The sequence below is a fragment of the Macrotis lagotis genome, chromosome 3 (genome assembly GCF_037893015.1).
Source record: "Macrotis lagotis isolate mMagLag1 chromosome 3, bilby.v1.9.chrom.fasta, whole genome shotgun sequence".
In the NCBI taxonomy this organism is placed as follows: Eukaryota; Metazoa; Chordata; class Mammalia; order Peramelemorphia; family Peramelidae; genus Macrotis; species Macrotis lagotis.
The window spans coordinates 137,780,004-137,795,307 of record NC_133660.1 but is presented as its reverse complement, the minus strand read 5'-3'; the positions used below and the strand labels follow the sequence as shown (position 1 = coordinate 137,795,307).

Here is a 15,304-nt window from a genome sequence, read left to right as displayed (position 1 = left end):
CTCTCTCTCTCTCTCTCTCTCTCTCTCTCTCTCTCTCTCTCTTTCTCTCTGGTATCAGAATTCATAAGAATCAGAGAATCAATGATTTTGAGATGATTCTTTTATTTTACATATGAAAAAGCAGGTCCAGAAGTAATAAGTGACTACCCAATACCACACAGATAGTAGGTGGAAGATCTGGAATTTGACCTCATGTTATCTGATTTTACTCCAGAGTCCTTTCCTCTTTACTAAAAGGGCAGCATTAATCACATAATTGGAGGCATTATTCTTTCTCCAAGAATTTCAAAAGGCTTGCTTATTTTTTAAAAATGTGCTCATATATAGATACTCATACTAAAATACATCAGAGTTACTTCATAATGTAATTTGCAAACAAATTCAAAATTGCCCCAAGCAAAATGCATTTGAAGTGTTTAAATATACTGCATGTATTCTGCATTTTCTCCAAACCATCACTCTTCAGTATAGCATTAAGACAGATTGGTAAAATTTGGAATGTGGACCAGGAGGCGAGTGTTGAAGCTCGGATACTGGTTAAATTGCTTAGTTTAATTGTCCAAAGGATGAGGGGGATGAATGTAGTAATCTTCATCTATTTCAAATCTAAAATTCAAATATTTTCTTAGGATTTATTGACTAGCTAACATGTTCCAAGCATAGTAGAAGGCATAGAAGACAATATGACTCAACACAAACTTTAAATATATTAGAGACTACAAAAACTCAGGTTTATACCATGCTTTAGGGTTTACCTAGCTGTGTGGCCTTGGACAAGACACTTAACCCCATTTGCCTTGCAAAAAATCTAAAAAAAAATTTAAAAAATAGAAAAGCATAGTAATCTTTATATCATATCATATTGTTCTACTCATGAAAACCAATATTATTAAAACAAAACTAAAATGAGATTTATTAAAAACAATACTTATTGATATCTATATTCCCAATTGAATTTGTGAACTTAAAATGAGCTAAAATTCTAATTCTTTGATTTTCATGCATTACAACAACCTATAATCCAAGTAAATAAAATATCTGAGGTTAATGTAGTTTACTATTTTCTATACAATATATCCACAGAACAAAGCAAGCCAAAAAGTAAAATTCCCCCAAATCATTCAATTTCCAAACCAAAATATTTCAGAATATATATCTCATTTAATTTTCACAATAGTGCTCCAAGTGTGATACTAAAATTGTCCACATTATAAATTACTGAACATTCATAAATGTTAAGTGACATACCCCAGGATGCAGATTTAGTGATTATTCCTATCAAGATTTAACGCAGGTTATTCTAAGTATAATGTTTGTTAAAAGATCTCACTTCACAATTCAAAATTATCATTTAAGAAGCTATTCATTCATCAAAAGACAAGTTGATTTTCTGAAACTTTTATCTAAAACAAATTGATTTTCTAGAAAAATCAATGCTATAGAATATATGGGGAGAGTTTATTTTTCTTCAATTATGTCTGCTATATTTCACAGTTAAATCACATGTATGAACATATGGTGATTTATCTTTTGCAGAACAGCAATGAATTGGTTACTCTGTGGAGTTAGTCAGCTTTTTTTTTTTTTTGTTATTCTCTTTTACGTTTTTACAAGGCAAATGGGGTTAAGTGGCTTGCCGAAGGCCACACAGCTATGTAATTATTAAGTGTCTGAGACCGGATTTGAACCCAGGTACTCCTGACTACAGGGCCGGTGCTTTATCCACTGCGCCACCTAGCTGCCCCTAGTCAGCTTTTTTACAGTCATATCAGTTAAATTCACATCAATTGAAATTCTTACTTATTAATTTGTATTAGCATTGGCTAAGTGTTCTACATCAACCTTTGCCACATGAACATATAAAGAAATACTATCATATTGCCTTAGAAAGTCAGTATGGAAACTCAAATCACAAATTTTGGTTGTACCTTATCTATAATTTCAAGTTCCACATTTCAGTGGATTGACAAAATTCATCAATATTAATTGACTTAAAATATAGTCACAAAAATGTTGAAACTAGGATTTAAATCAATTTATTTCTGAATTCAAGCTTAGCACCCTATTCATGAAACATTGATGTCTTTATCCTTTCTTGTAAAATGGAATATTGAGTGCATATTAGTTTGCTTTTGAGTATATTTAAGTTCACACATTATTCTTTGTGTTTGAATAATGAATGAGATGCTTGTGATTGTACTAGATAATTTCCTTTTGGGCACTGTGAGGATACTGCTTCCTCGATAACATGCTCTATATTTTCATTTCAAAAAATAAAAGGCCACTTTTAGGTATACATGGGTGCTGAAAGTTCCACATCTACTTAAGGTATGAGAGGCAAACTGAATGAGATGGATTTTTATCTCCAAATGGGATCCTGATAACTAATAAGTCTAACCTTTCCCAGTGGATGTATGAAGTTAAAGCTACTAATTGATCATGTTGGCACTAAGGTGTTGTTCATTCTGCAAAGGCCAAGTTAATTCAAATTGATGTGATTCAAATTCAGCTTAATCAACTACCAGAAAGACTGTGATTTCATTCCCAGTTACACTACAATTGTCCATCTCCTATATTTGTATTACTTATAATCTAAAAAAAAATAACCCATACCTTACAGACACTTCCCTACCCTCACCCAAACCTGCCCCCACAATCATATAAAGAAATATATACATACATATTCTGTAAATAAATAAGCAACTGATTTACATTTCTCACAATTCATACAATTGGTTTGAAAATTGATTTTGGGTGAGATTTTACTTTTTGATTTGTTTTATTCTAAGGATAGTTTGTATAGATTATAGTGAACTACATTAACCTCAGGTATTTTATTTACTTGGATTATAGGTTGTTGTAAAGGATGAAAATCAAACAAGTAAAATTTTAGCTCATTTTAAGTTCACAAATTCAATTGGGAATAAATATAGATGGATTTAATAATAATTTATTAGAGGAATACATAAAAGAATTCAGGTATGATTTGAAGGGAGGTTTGGATTATGAGATCTGAAATTTCATTGAATTAGCAAACTCCAATAGCAATGTTTGATAATGCAGATCCATGATTGGGAATTGGGAATAAAAATGTTAATTATTACCATGAAATTTTTCATTGAATGACAAATGAGAAATACATTTTGAAGATATAAATAAAGGAGTTAGAAAGTATATGCAAGATGATATTAATGACAAATAACAATAATGTTTGTGATGTAGAAAATCTGGAACATACTCAGTCCATTCAGCTATTTTTCAGGAATAATGTTTTATTCATTTGAAAGTTAAGAATTTTCAATATATCTCAATGAATTATTTCTTTTATTGCTTTCTGTGACCTTAAATTTTCTTAAAATTAAAAAAGAAGATGTGTTGATCCAGGATGTATGAAGTTTTGTGAAAATACATGTGCTATACCCAATATAATGTGCAAAAATTATTTGCATTATTATTGTGATTGCTGAAAAAAGTACTCATTTATAAATAAGGAGAACAAAGCTTTTCTTCTATTATTTTAAATGTTCATAGATCATATTGAATAAGTATTTATTTCATACAAACCAGCTTTATGAGTTAAAATAATAAAATGAATGATTAAGAAGTGTTTGAAAAACTAATATTTTTGTGGAACTTGCTCTTTCCATACTCACATCCCCTAATATAGAGGCACCCTTCTTCTGAAAGCAGACACTTTCATAGCATTGAAGGAAACTCTTTTGATAGGATTTGCATTTAAAATTGCTAAATTGGGAGAGTATTGCTTTGCTTCCTTCTTTTCATTCTCTTTTATATTTATTGTATAAAAGGTAAAAAACTTCTTTTGTTTCTTCTCATTCCTTGAATGTATTACAACATTTTTTTCTTTCCTATACATGATGTATGTCTTCGGGAGTATTCCTAATAGACAATTTCCCTTCAAATGATTTTTTTTATAATTAATAAATAATTCATTGTCCTCACTGGGGGCAAGAGGACAGAATGGAATTTTGGAGCCAGAACAAATACCTTTCAATAATACTTTATTGTAAAACACATGGTTGGTTTAATAATAATTTATTAGGGGAATACATGAAATAATTCAGGTATGATTTGAAGGGAGGTTTGGATTATGAGACCTGAAATTTCATTGGATTAGCAAATGCCTGGTATAAACAATATGTTTGATAATGAAGATCCATGACTTTTCTATATTATCTCTGTTAACTTGTCTGAAACTTATGGTCACAGAATTTTGTCCCAGACTATAAAAGAAAAAAATTTTTCCATAATCAAATAATGTGTGTCAGAGACAAGATCAGAATCCAAATACACCAGATAACTATGTGAGTCTGTTATCCAATGTGCTACTTTGAAAATTATTAAATGACATGAACTGGATATTTTTATACAGATATATGATAATCATTTTGTGATTTTTATCATCTTCCTTTCACTCTCAAGATTTTTCTAACACTAGAAGTTAATTCATTCTTTTTCTAAGAGTGCTTTGCAACAATTTCATGTTAATCATCACCATAATTGTGAGTCAGAATTTTAAAAGAAAAAACGGTGAATTCAGGAAAATTATTAACAATTAATTGCATGTGATGAAAAACTAAAAAATATACATGACGAACAAAGCATACAAATATGGTGATTAATTAGGAAAATGATGACAGTCAAATCATTATATTAGAGGGCATATTAAAAATAACAGACAAAAACATGGTCATTTGTAATAACATAAAATAATTGAATTACTATTTTGAAGAAATTCTGCAAGAGATAACTTTACTATTTTATAGAAATTAAAAGAAATACTCACCATATCATGTTTGTAAACAAGGAAATAAAAACTTATTATTGAAACTGATAGAATATCTTCAACATTTGACTGACTTGTCAAACAACATAAACTAAATAACTTTAGAAAAATAAATAATAGACTATATTGCAAGTGTGTTTTCATTGAAATATGGAGACACAGACAGAGAAAAAAAAGGATGAAGAAGAAGGAAGAGAAGGAAAAGGAAGGAGGGGAGTTGGATAATGTAGGGGCAGTGAAGAAATTAAGAATTAAAACATAAAATTCAGCAATTAAATTTGAAAAAATCATATCCCTTTAGCTTTTAGAAATATTTGCCCATTAATCCTTATGTCATTATGCATGTAACTGGCAAATATTATGTCAATCTAAAGGAATAAAATTATTTTAAATGTAATTCTATGGTCAAGGTCACTGATAACAAACTGATATAAAATGGAATTCTCATAACAAAGCTGTTAGGAAATGATTCCATTAAAAAACTTAAATGATGATTTTTAAAAGGTTTATTAAGAGTTCTAAAGAAAGATTCTAAACTCCACAAATCTGCTAATTAGATAAAGGGAACTTTTTTTGTTATCATTTCTGTTATCTATTTTACTTATATTAGATACTTATGATTAGATTTCTAATTTATAAAATAAAAGGATATGATTATATGATCTCTAGATCATTCTAATCACTTTGTTCTATATTTACAAATTCATGAAATTCACTGACTCAGCTCTCATTTTTCATTACTTTGTGATATTTAAATTTTCAAGTAGAAGTTATGAATTAAAGCAAATTTATATCTGCCAATGATAAATATGTAAACATTAGTCTATCTGTGTACATATTTTTTCTACCAATTGAAATATAAAGTTCTTTATGTCTTTATATTTTGTGATGATTTTCTATATATTTCTATATATATTCTTCACAGTTATCTTTTAATGCACAAAATATTATTGCCATTTGAATAATATCTTAAGGGGAAAAAAATGAATATTTACTTGTTATGTCCCTCATTTTCCTGGGATAATTGCAAGACTCTTTCATTTCTGGTCATACTTATCATCAATTACAAATTCATTCTACTTCACTTTTACAAGTAGTTTGACCATATACGTGAGGTCATTTAAGTCTCAAATGTTTATATTTTTATTTATAGCAATTTTATTTTGTTCTCAATTCAATAAGGGATATATTAAGTCCTTCCAAGATCAACTAGTCTTATTTGGATAAAGAGAGTAGAAAAGAAAAATGAAAAAGAGTTGTTTGTGAGAGAGATCTAACAAATGAAGAATTACATAAATTATTAGAAAGGATTTGTTCACTTTTAGTCTAAAAGCTAATGATTTAAATCAGAGTTGGGTATTCTCAAGTCCACTGGTTGAATTGGTCTGGGGTTACCAAGAAGACCACAAGCCACAGTCAAGATTCAATAAATATAGAAGCTTCTTATGTTTGAATTAATTAAATATTGGACCAGTTATAGCCTATGACTGACTTAATAACTATCTAAATGGCAAATGACAGATGTAAAATTTCTCAGTCCCTGATTTAAATGAAATAGATGTGTAAGTGAATGTAAAAAAAGTTTCAGCAAAACCGAGTAAAAAATGGCAAATATAAATAATCCAATGTTAAGAAAAAAATAAATTGGAGCATTTGAAAATTAACTACCAGTGAGCTAAAGTGTGCAAGGACATCTAAGTTTAGAAGTGATTTTTTAAAATCAAATGTTCAAGAATAATTAACTCTATTAATAAATAAAATGTCTGTCAAAAATGGGAAAAGGAGTCATAATAAATTCTTTATCTTGTATATAGTCTTGTTACCAAATCCAGAAAGGTATTATACAGAAAAAAATATAATTGTATAATGTAGTCTTCAGTGAATTTTGAAAGAAGTTAAAAATATATCATTGAGTAAAGAAATACATATATTCATTACATCTTATAGCATAGTTTAACCAAAATTAATTTCTTTTAATATTAGAAAAGTAATAAATCTATTTTACAAATGAAAAAATGATATATTCGATGGATTGATGACTCAAATTCAAATATTAAATGATGCAGACAAAGCAACTTACAGTATATAAAAATTTCTTTTTAAAATGATAAGAATAGAGCTTTTCTTGCTGTCACAGATTGCATCTATATAAACCTAAGAATCAAAATTACCTGCAAATGAATTATTCTAGAGTGTTTTTCCTATATGATCCAATATAAAGAGCGCTTTTGATGACTACTAGTACTATTCATATTTAACATACTACTTGAATATGTTAGGAAGATAAAATTTAACTACAATGGGAAGAAATATAAGCAAAAATGAAAGAAAATTATTGCTTTTTTTACATTATCATTTTTAAGAAAAAATTTTATTGAGTTTAAAATGACTATAATTAAAATTTAGCAAAATAGAAAAAATATAAATCATGTGTATTTCTAAGATTTTTATGAAACAAGCCAAATTTAAAGGGATAGAAATTCCATTCAAAATGGACACAATGTTTAAATATTTGTTTAATAAAGTAAACAAGGCCATATGACTACAACTATTGAAATATTTTAAAATAAAAAAGATTGATCTAAATAATAATGGAGATATTAATGCCTTGTTGATTGCTTTTGATAATATAATTGAATTGCTAATAGTACATAAATTGTTTATCTAATGTCATACAAATCAAATCAGCAAAGGATTATAACAGGAAAAAAAATAAAAATCACCTCTAACAATGGAAAGAAAATCAGATAGAAACAATGTATGTGCTGCAAATTTGCTTAGAGAAATCATATTTCTCTTTTATTATGTGTATGTGTGTGTTTATGTATGTGTAAAAAATAAAATAGGAGCTAAGTTTTCATCTATTTTAAACCATATTTTTGAGGGTTTAGGGTTTATCCCATATGTCATTTAAAGATCTAAATGAATAAAAGTAAAGTATCTCAAAAAAAAGAAAGGAGGAAGAAGTGTGAAATGATTGTTCCCAGAACTACTAAATCTTTAACCATATTATAAAAAAAGAATTTAACAAAATGATTTGATATCAAAAAAAAGGTAAGGAAAAATAAAAATGAGAGAAGGGAAAGGAGATAAAACAAAAATACTGACCAGTGTAATATATTAGGTACCAAGTTGATTTAAGCAAATGAAAACAATAATAAATTTTTTCATAAAATTCCAAGATTTTGACTATTTCATCAACACTTTTAGTATATGTTTTATGTTATTTTATTTTTTCCAATGATAATTTTCAATATTCATCTCTTTTTAAGCCCTCCCTTTACTTCCTCCTTCCCATGAAGGCAACTAATTTAATCTGGTAAACATATAAAATCATGTTTAATATATTTCCATATATGTCTTATTATGGAAGAATAATTAGAACTAAAGGGAAAATACATGAGAAGGAAAGAAAATAATATAAAACAAGTGTTAAAAAGTGAAAATATTATTCTTTGGTCTGCATATAGACTCCATTGGTTTGTGTTTTGTTTTGTATTTTTCTGCGTATATATGGCATTGTCCATTACTAGTCTTCTAGATAGTACTTGATCACTGAGTAGGGGTAAGTTCATCATAGTTGATCATCACACAAGGTAAATATTTATTAGAGGAAAAGAAATCTTTGAGACAATTTAAAAATAGACATTATGTTTAGATCAATATCTTATGCTATATATACAATCATATCCATGTGGATATGAAATATAGATATTAAAGCTAATTTAAAGGACTAGGGTAAAGGAGAGTTAAAGACCATTCTTTTTTGTTTTATTGAAATTTTAATTTTTCTGAAATTAATATTCACATATATGTATGTAGATATATACAGACTGTCTATGATATATAATAGTCTGACAAATATTCACACATATATATAATAGTCTGAAAAATATTCGCACATATGTATATAAATATAATAGACAGTCTGACAAATATTCACACATATGTATGTAGTTATATACAGACTGTCTCTCTCTCTCTCTCTCTATATATATATATATATATATGTGTGTGTGTGTGTTTATATATATATATATATATATATATATATATATATATACATATACATATACAGTCTGACAAATATTAATTGAATCTTTTCTTTTCCGGCTCTTTTTACTTTTTATTCCTCCTGCATCCTGTTCTTTCTCCTCTGTTTTTTGACCAGTGTAATTTCAAATATGCATTCCCTAATTAGCATATAACTATCTACAGTCAATGTAAGCTATAATGCTTGCAAAAGACAGAGACAGAGTTAGAAATTGGTTTATGATACTTTTATGAATTTCTATTTTTTCTATTAATTTTTATTAAGGTGAAACATTTGATTAGCTTCCAGATTTTCCTCACATGAAACATATCTCATTTATTTTTAATTAAATCATTAGTTGAAAAATTATATGCATATACACTACACACATATATGCATAATTATATATACATATATGTACATAAAGATTAAAGGTTTTGCTAATCTTCAGTTTTTATAAGGGTTATATCACATATAGAAATCAATTTCTTTGTGTTTGTGTGCATATGTATATATGCATGTGTAAATACACATATGTATTTATGTATGTATTTTTTGTATATATATATATATATATTTTTAGATCAACATAAGCTATATATACAATCATATCCAAATGAAATGTAGATGTTAACTGTGATAGTTTCCCAATTATGGGAAACTATCACAGCTAAATATATGGACTTTGAGAATAGTAAGCATTGGATCAACAAAAACATGAGATAGCCTATTAAAATTAACTTGATCTTTTCATAAGTGTTATATGTGTGCAAATATTTATGCATCTCTTTTACACAAATTGTTTGAAATTATGTATGAATTTACATATAATAAAATACCTGCATATATTTGATATATGCACTTTCAGAGGTTATCCCTTTAGTTGCTATGAAATATTTTTTCTCTTTGTCTTTATATCAATATCTCTCTCTCACACTAACTCTATATTTCTCTATCTCTTCTTTTATCCTGCGTCTTTTTCTTTCCTCTCTGCTCAGTGAATACGTTCTTCTTTTCATTTTAAAGTTGAAAAAATTGATGCCCACAGGCAATATTGACTCATACCTCTCATTTCCTCACACTATTTCTACCTTTCTTCATACTTATATAGTATTCCACAAATTGAGATTCCTTGAAAATAAACCTCCAAATTGTTTTATGTTTATGTTTGATTTTCACAATTATTTTGTTTCTTTCAGAATTTTCTATGAAGTTCTGATCCAGAAACTTTTCTTGCTTTATTTTCATTTTTACATCCCATTGGCACTTACACTTAGAATACATGAGCTTTGAGTAAAGTGAATACACATATTAGAATTTCAGTGTAATTTCCAATGGTAATTTGTGGTCATAAAGATACTGGAATATCTTCTTTATTTTGTGTCTTTTTTTTTCTAACTTCATTCATAAGGTACTCAGTTTTAGTTAGGTCTAAAGTACAATCTTTTAATTTTTTTAATTGGCTAATTTCTGAGGTTTTTTTTTTTTTTTTTTTTACTGTTTTCTGAGGTTTTACATATGTATTCCATTCTATTATGCTCCTAGGATATGGAGGTAATCTTGGGTTTCTGTCAGCTATGTTTAAGATTTGGAAATTTTTGATAAGTGGAAACATCTTCAATTATGGTTGTAGAAAAGAGCTCTCTTTCTAAACCAAGAACCAGCTTAACTAGGCTGAGAGGTGCATACTACTAGAAACTTGGGCATAAAACAAGAACTAATTTGTCTTTATTGAATAATGACATAGATAAAAATAAAACTTATTTTCTGTTCTAAGTATACTTTCATTTCTGCAAGCATAACTCAGGACCTACATAATATTGATATCTAAACATGGTATATAATAATAATAATAATAATATCCATGTATCTTCAAAAAAGAAACAAAAGAAATGACTTTACTGAATAATGGTATGACTATTTACCTCAAGAGTAAGTCAAAGGACTGTTGTTTGGACAACAGGCATTCTAAATCCTCTTTGTAAAGTCTTCAATAAAGTAACTTATCAGGGAAGTATTTGTTTCCCAAAAGAAGCCCCAAACTCAAAACTCAAAAAACCAAGCAACCAATCAAACAAACAAACAGAAAACATTCATCACTTTTGTATAGATTGTCCTGTTCAAAGTTTATTTGAAAGAGGGCCTCTAGTAATGCAGATGTTCTCCCAATGCTCCATCCAAAAATAAAAGAAAGTCGTGCTGTATTATTACTCCTTAGAATATTAACCTGAGCATGAGATCTTTAGTCACTCAGATTAATCTAGTTAAAAATGATTAATTTATAAAGTGGATTTAGAATTTATATTATCCAAATAACAATCCTTTGAGTTACACCTCTGGCAATTATTCCTTACATAGGGAACAAAACTGAATATAATGAGAAGTATGGTCTATTTTACTTTTTTGGAATTATTTATTGCATTGATGATCCCCAACCACTCCCTTTCCAATCATGTTATCTATTAGCATTTATGTGATATACCTCAAAATCATTGAATGCAATTATCTCAGAAAACACATTTCTAGAAACTGAAAACTAATGAATGGATATTCAAAAGGTGAATATGTATCACATTATAATTCATAATTTGAATTTACAACATAGAATAAAGGAAGTCATGAATGTATGTATGCCCCTTCTCTGAGCTGAGACTCTGATCTACCCCCACCTCTTATCATGTTATAAGCATTATGATAACAAGACTACATGTGGTCTCTACACTTAGAAGGGGGTCTGTTACTTGCATAAAGGAGATTTGAAGCAGGACCTGGTCTACAAACCCCAATTTAAGCAACAGATTCCAGAAGTCATCAAGAACTTTATATAATATCCATAAAACCTTATCTTGTTTTATGGGCTAGAAGATTTCTGAGTTTCAGGCCACTAGTGTGTCTAGGGATGGGTCAAACAAAAGTTCTAGAACATTCAAGCCATTTGTGAGAAAAAGTGGAACAAGCTCACTGAAATGTTCTTCAAAAATACCCTCTGGTCAGAAGGGAAGGCCATCGTCCACCAAGTTAATAACAGTGCTGTTTTCCTGGTACCGCATGAGGAGATCTACTACAGGAACATCTATGCCAAAGTCAGTGGATCTTCCTTGGAACAAAGGTTTGAATCCCACTACAGCTACTGCAAGCTCTTCAAACACATTCTCAATGCAGATGATTCTGCCCCCTTCTAGCTGGCCAACCAGTGACTGTGGAATATCATTAAGGAATTCATCTACCAGTTTCTGTCATTCAGTCAATATCAACATAATACAGTCAAAAAGTCAGAAGAGGAGATTTAATTTCTTCATTTCAATCACAAAATGCTGAAATGTCCATGGTGTCCTGAATGTGTTTCAATCCCTCATAGACAATCTCAAATCACCCTGCTGCTAGATGTCTACACAAGCAGAGGTGAATGTTTGTGGAAGGGGAGTATGGCCAGCACTCCTCTACAAGATTCTTGTCTACTTCAACCTAATGTGGTTTCTTTGGCTGCACTCTCTCTTGGAGGATTATTATCAGAGCATCAAGGTACTGGAGAATATTGAAGTACACAAGAAGTTCAGGTCTCTACCTAGTACCATGTGGACTTTGCCTATCTGAATGGATACAAGGATGCCATTCTTATTTTTAAAAAAAAATTATTTATTTATTTTTATATATACGTATGTATATTTTACATGTACACGAATATTTTTACATGTACATGTATATTTTTAATTTTAAAATTTCCTTCCACTCTCCCTTCCCACCAACCTCCCCTAAGCGGTGAACAGTCAGGTTAACTTTGTACATACATATAATTTTCCATATGAGGAATTAGGATTAAAGAAAAGAGATACATAAGATAAAATTTTTATAAAGTGTTCATCAGATTCTGAAGGGTTGCTGTGTATAAGTGTGAGTGTATTTTGTTTTGGTTAGTTTTTCTTCCTCTGGATGGGGATAATATAGTCCATAGACAGTCTAAAACAGTTGTCCTAGCTCTCTGGATTGCTGAGAGTAGTTGCTTCTGTCAAGGTTGTTCATCTCACAGGATTATTGTTGATGTGTACATTGTTCTCTTGGTTTCACTCCCTTCGTTGAGCATCAGATCCTATAAGTCATTCCATGCTTTTCTAGAGTCTGACTATTTATAGTTTCTTATGGAACAATAGTATTCTATATTATCCATGTACCATAACTTTTTTTTTTGTCATTTCCCAATTGATGGATGTCCCCTCAATTTCCAATTCTTTGCCAGTACAAAAAGACCTACAATGAATATTTTGGAATATGTAGGACTTTTGCCTGTCTTATAATTTCTTTTGGATATAGTACTAGAATTGGAATTGCTTTATCAAAGGGTATGGACAATTTTATTGCTCTTTGGGCATAGTTCCACATTGCTCTCCAGAAAGTTTGGATCAGTTCGCAATTCCACCAGCAGTGCATCAGTGTCCCAATTTTCCCACAACATCTCCAACATTGATCATTTTCTCTTTTTCCCATTCTCACCAATCTGATAGGTCTGAGATGATATCCCATTGTTGTTTTAATTTTCATTTCCTTAGTTAATAATGATTTGGAGCATTTCTTCATATGATTATATGTAGCTTTAATCTCTTCTTATCCATACTCTCCATAAGGAAAGGTCACAAATGTTACTAGATATATATATTTATAGATTTGAGACTATGTACTTACAAAATTCTACAAGTTGTTATTACTATTTGGTTAAAATCTTTAATGATATGGCAAATATTGGTAATTAATTATCATTCATTATTATTTATTATTATTATTATTTATTATTATTTATACATACAAATAAATAATCTTAAACATTCATCTTAACTTGAAAAATTTCCAAAGTGCAGCAATTTTAAAATTCATAACATTGCTGTACTTTGTCAAATATGACAATTTTTTTTCTAACAGGAAAAAAATTAGCTTTTTCCTGCCCTCAAATAGTCCAATATCATTATAAGAATAAGGAAATGGTCTTGCTCCTAAATAAATATCATATACTCTCATTTGAACTCTTTTTGGTCAGTATATAACTCTATATTCTAATAATAAATCAGTACCAATCTAGAGAAATTTTAAAATTGTACTTTCCCTGGAAAGGGAGACATTTAAGAAGCCAGACACAGCAGGATCTCTGAACTATACTGTAATAATTCACACCTTTTTCATTGTTAGATATGAGACTGTATTCTGAGCTCCATTAAATGCACAAGGTGTGAATTATTTCCCAATAATTCACACTGTCAAATAGTTGATTGTGCTTATAAACAAGGCTTTATTCAAATATTATTTCATTAAAAAGCTTTAAAATGTTCCAGTATAATGTATATTTAGAAGGAAGAATGAAGGGAAAATGAATGAGAATGAGAATAATATCAAACTTAATCAATGTAGTGCAGTTGTAAATACAATAATTTCTACAGATAATAAGTACAATAAATTATGATTTTTACTTTTTCTTCATGGATTTGGAGGGCATTTTCCCATTTAACAACAAAGTCAGCTTAACTAGCCTATAGTACATGACCTCCCATTAGAATTTTCTTCCTTGAATCTCCTCCCCTGCTATGTGTCTTAACAGTACTTCAGAGGCAGCTGACCCTTCTGAAGTTTCACTACTGCTTTTTTAAAGGCTTCTGGTTTAGTTCCTCAGCACAAGAAAATTGCCATGGTATCCCAGTTTGCTTCTGAAGTGCTATAGATAAACTCAAACTAAATTCAGTGTTTGCTTTTGAATTTGGATTGTCTGTCAAGTGCTCTCATTTGAGGGTGTCCTACCTCCAGTGGAAATTTAATTTTACTCTAAACTGACCATCACTCAATAGCAATTCTTGATAAGTGATTAAACTTCTTGCAAATACAGAATTATAACTCATGAACTAAATTTGAAGCAATGACAGTCCTCTTAAATGTAGTTCATAATCAAAATGTCATGTGTTTTGGCTCTTCTGGTTCTCCAACTTCCTTCTGTCCTATTACCTTCTTAGCAAACATTTACTTTTTTTGTTTTATTTCTTCTTTAAATGAAACCACACATTTTCCATGAAAAGAAAGACTGAAGGGATCAGTAACCATATCCTCTTTTGAACAAGTCAGTAATGTTGAATTCAATTAAATCCACAGTTTTCAAGTATCTACTTTGTATCAGAACCATAACTAGGAAAAGTTATATTTCAGGAAACTACCATGCAATACTTCAGGGGCAACGGTATTGAAAAAATTATGAGAAGGGAAGAAAGGAACAAATGGTCTCATTTCCCTGTGGTAGGGAGACAGACACCAGAACAAGGTCATTACTAGAGAGAAAAACAAAGGGAAGGATAACATCATCCTAGTATATTTTCTGGCTGCTTCTTATTTTACACATAATAATTCATGCTATCTGAAAATTAACCTCTGTTGCCGAAGTACTGCAGATCATGCTAATCTAAATTAGGAGAAAATTTAAGTTGTCTCATGCTAGG

At 29.5% G+C, this 15,304-nt stretch overlaps 1 pseudogene; it reads left to right on the top strand.

Annotated features, from left to right (window-relative positions):
- Positions 1 to 14,541, top strand: part of LOC141519213 (eukaryotic translation initiation factor 3 subunit L-like) — a 92,540-nt pseudogene extending 77,999 nt beyond the window's left edge.
- Positions 14,542 to 15,304: the final 763 nt, after the last annotated feature.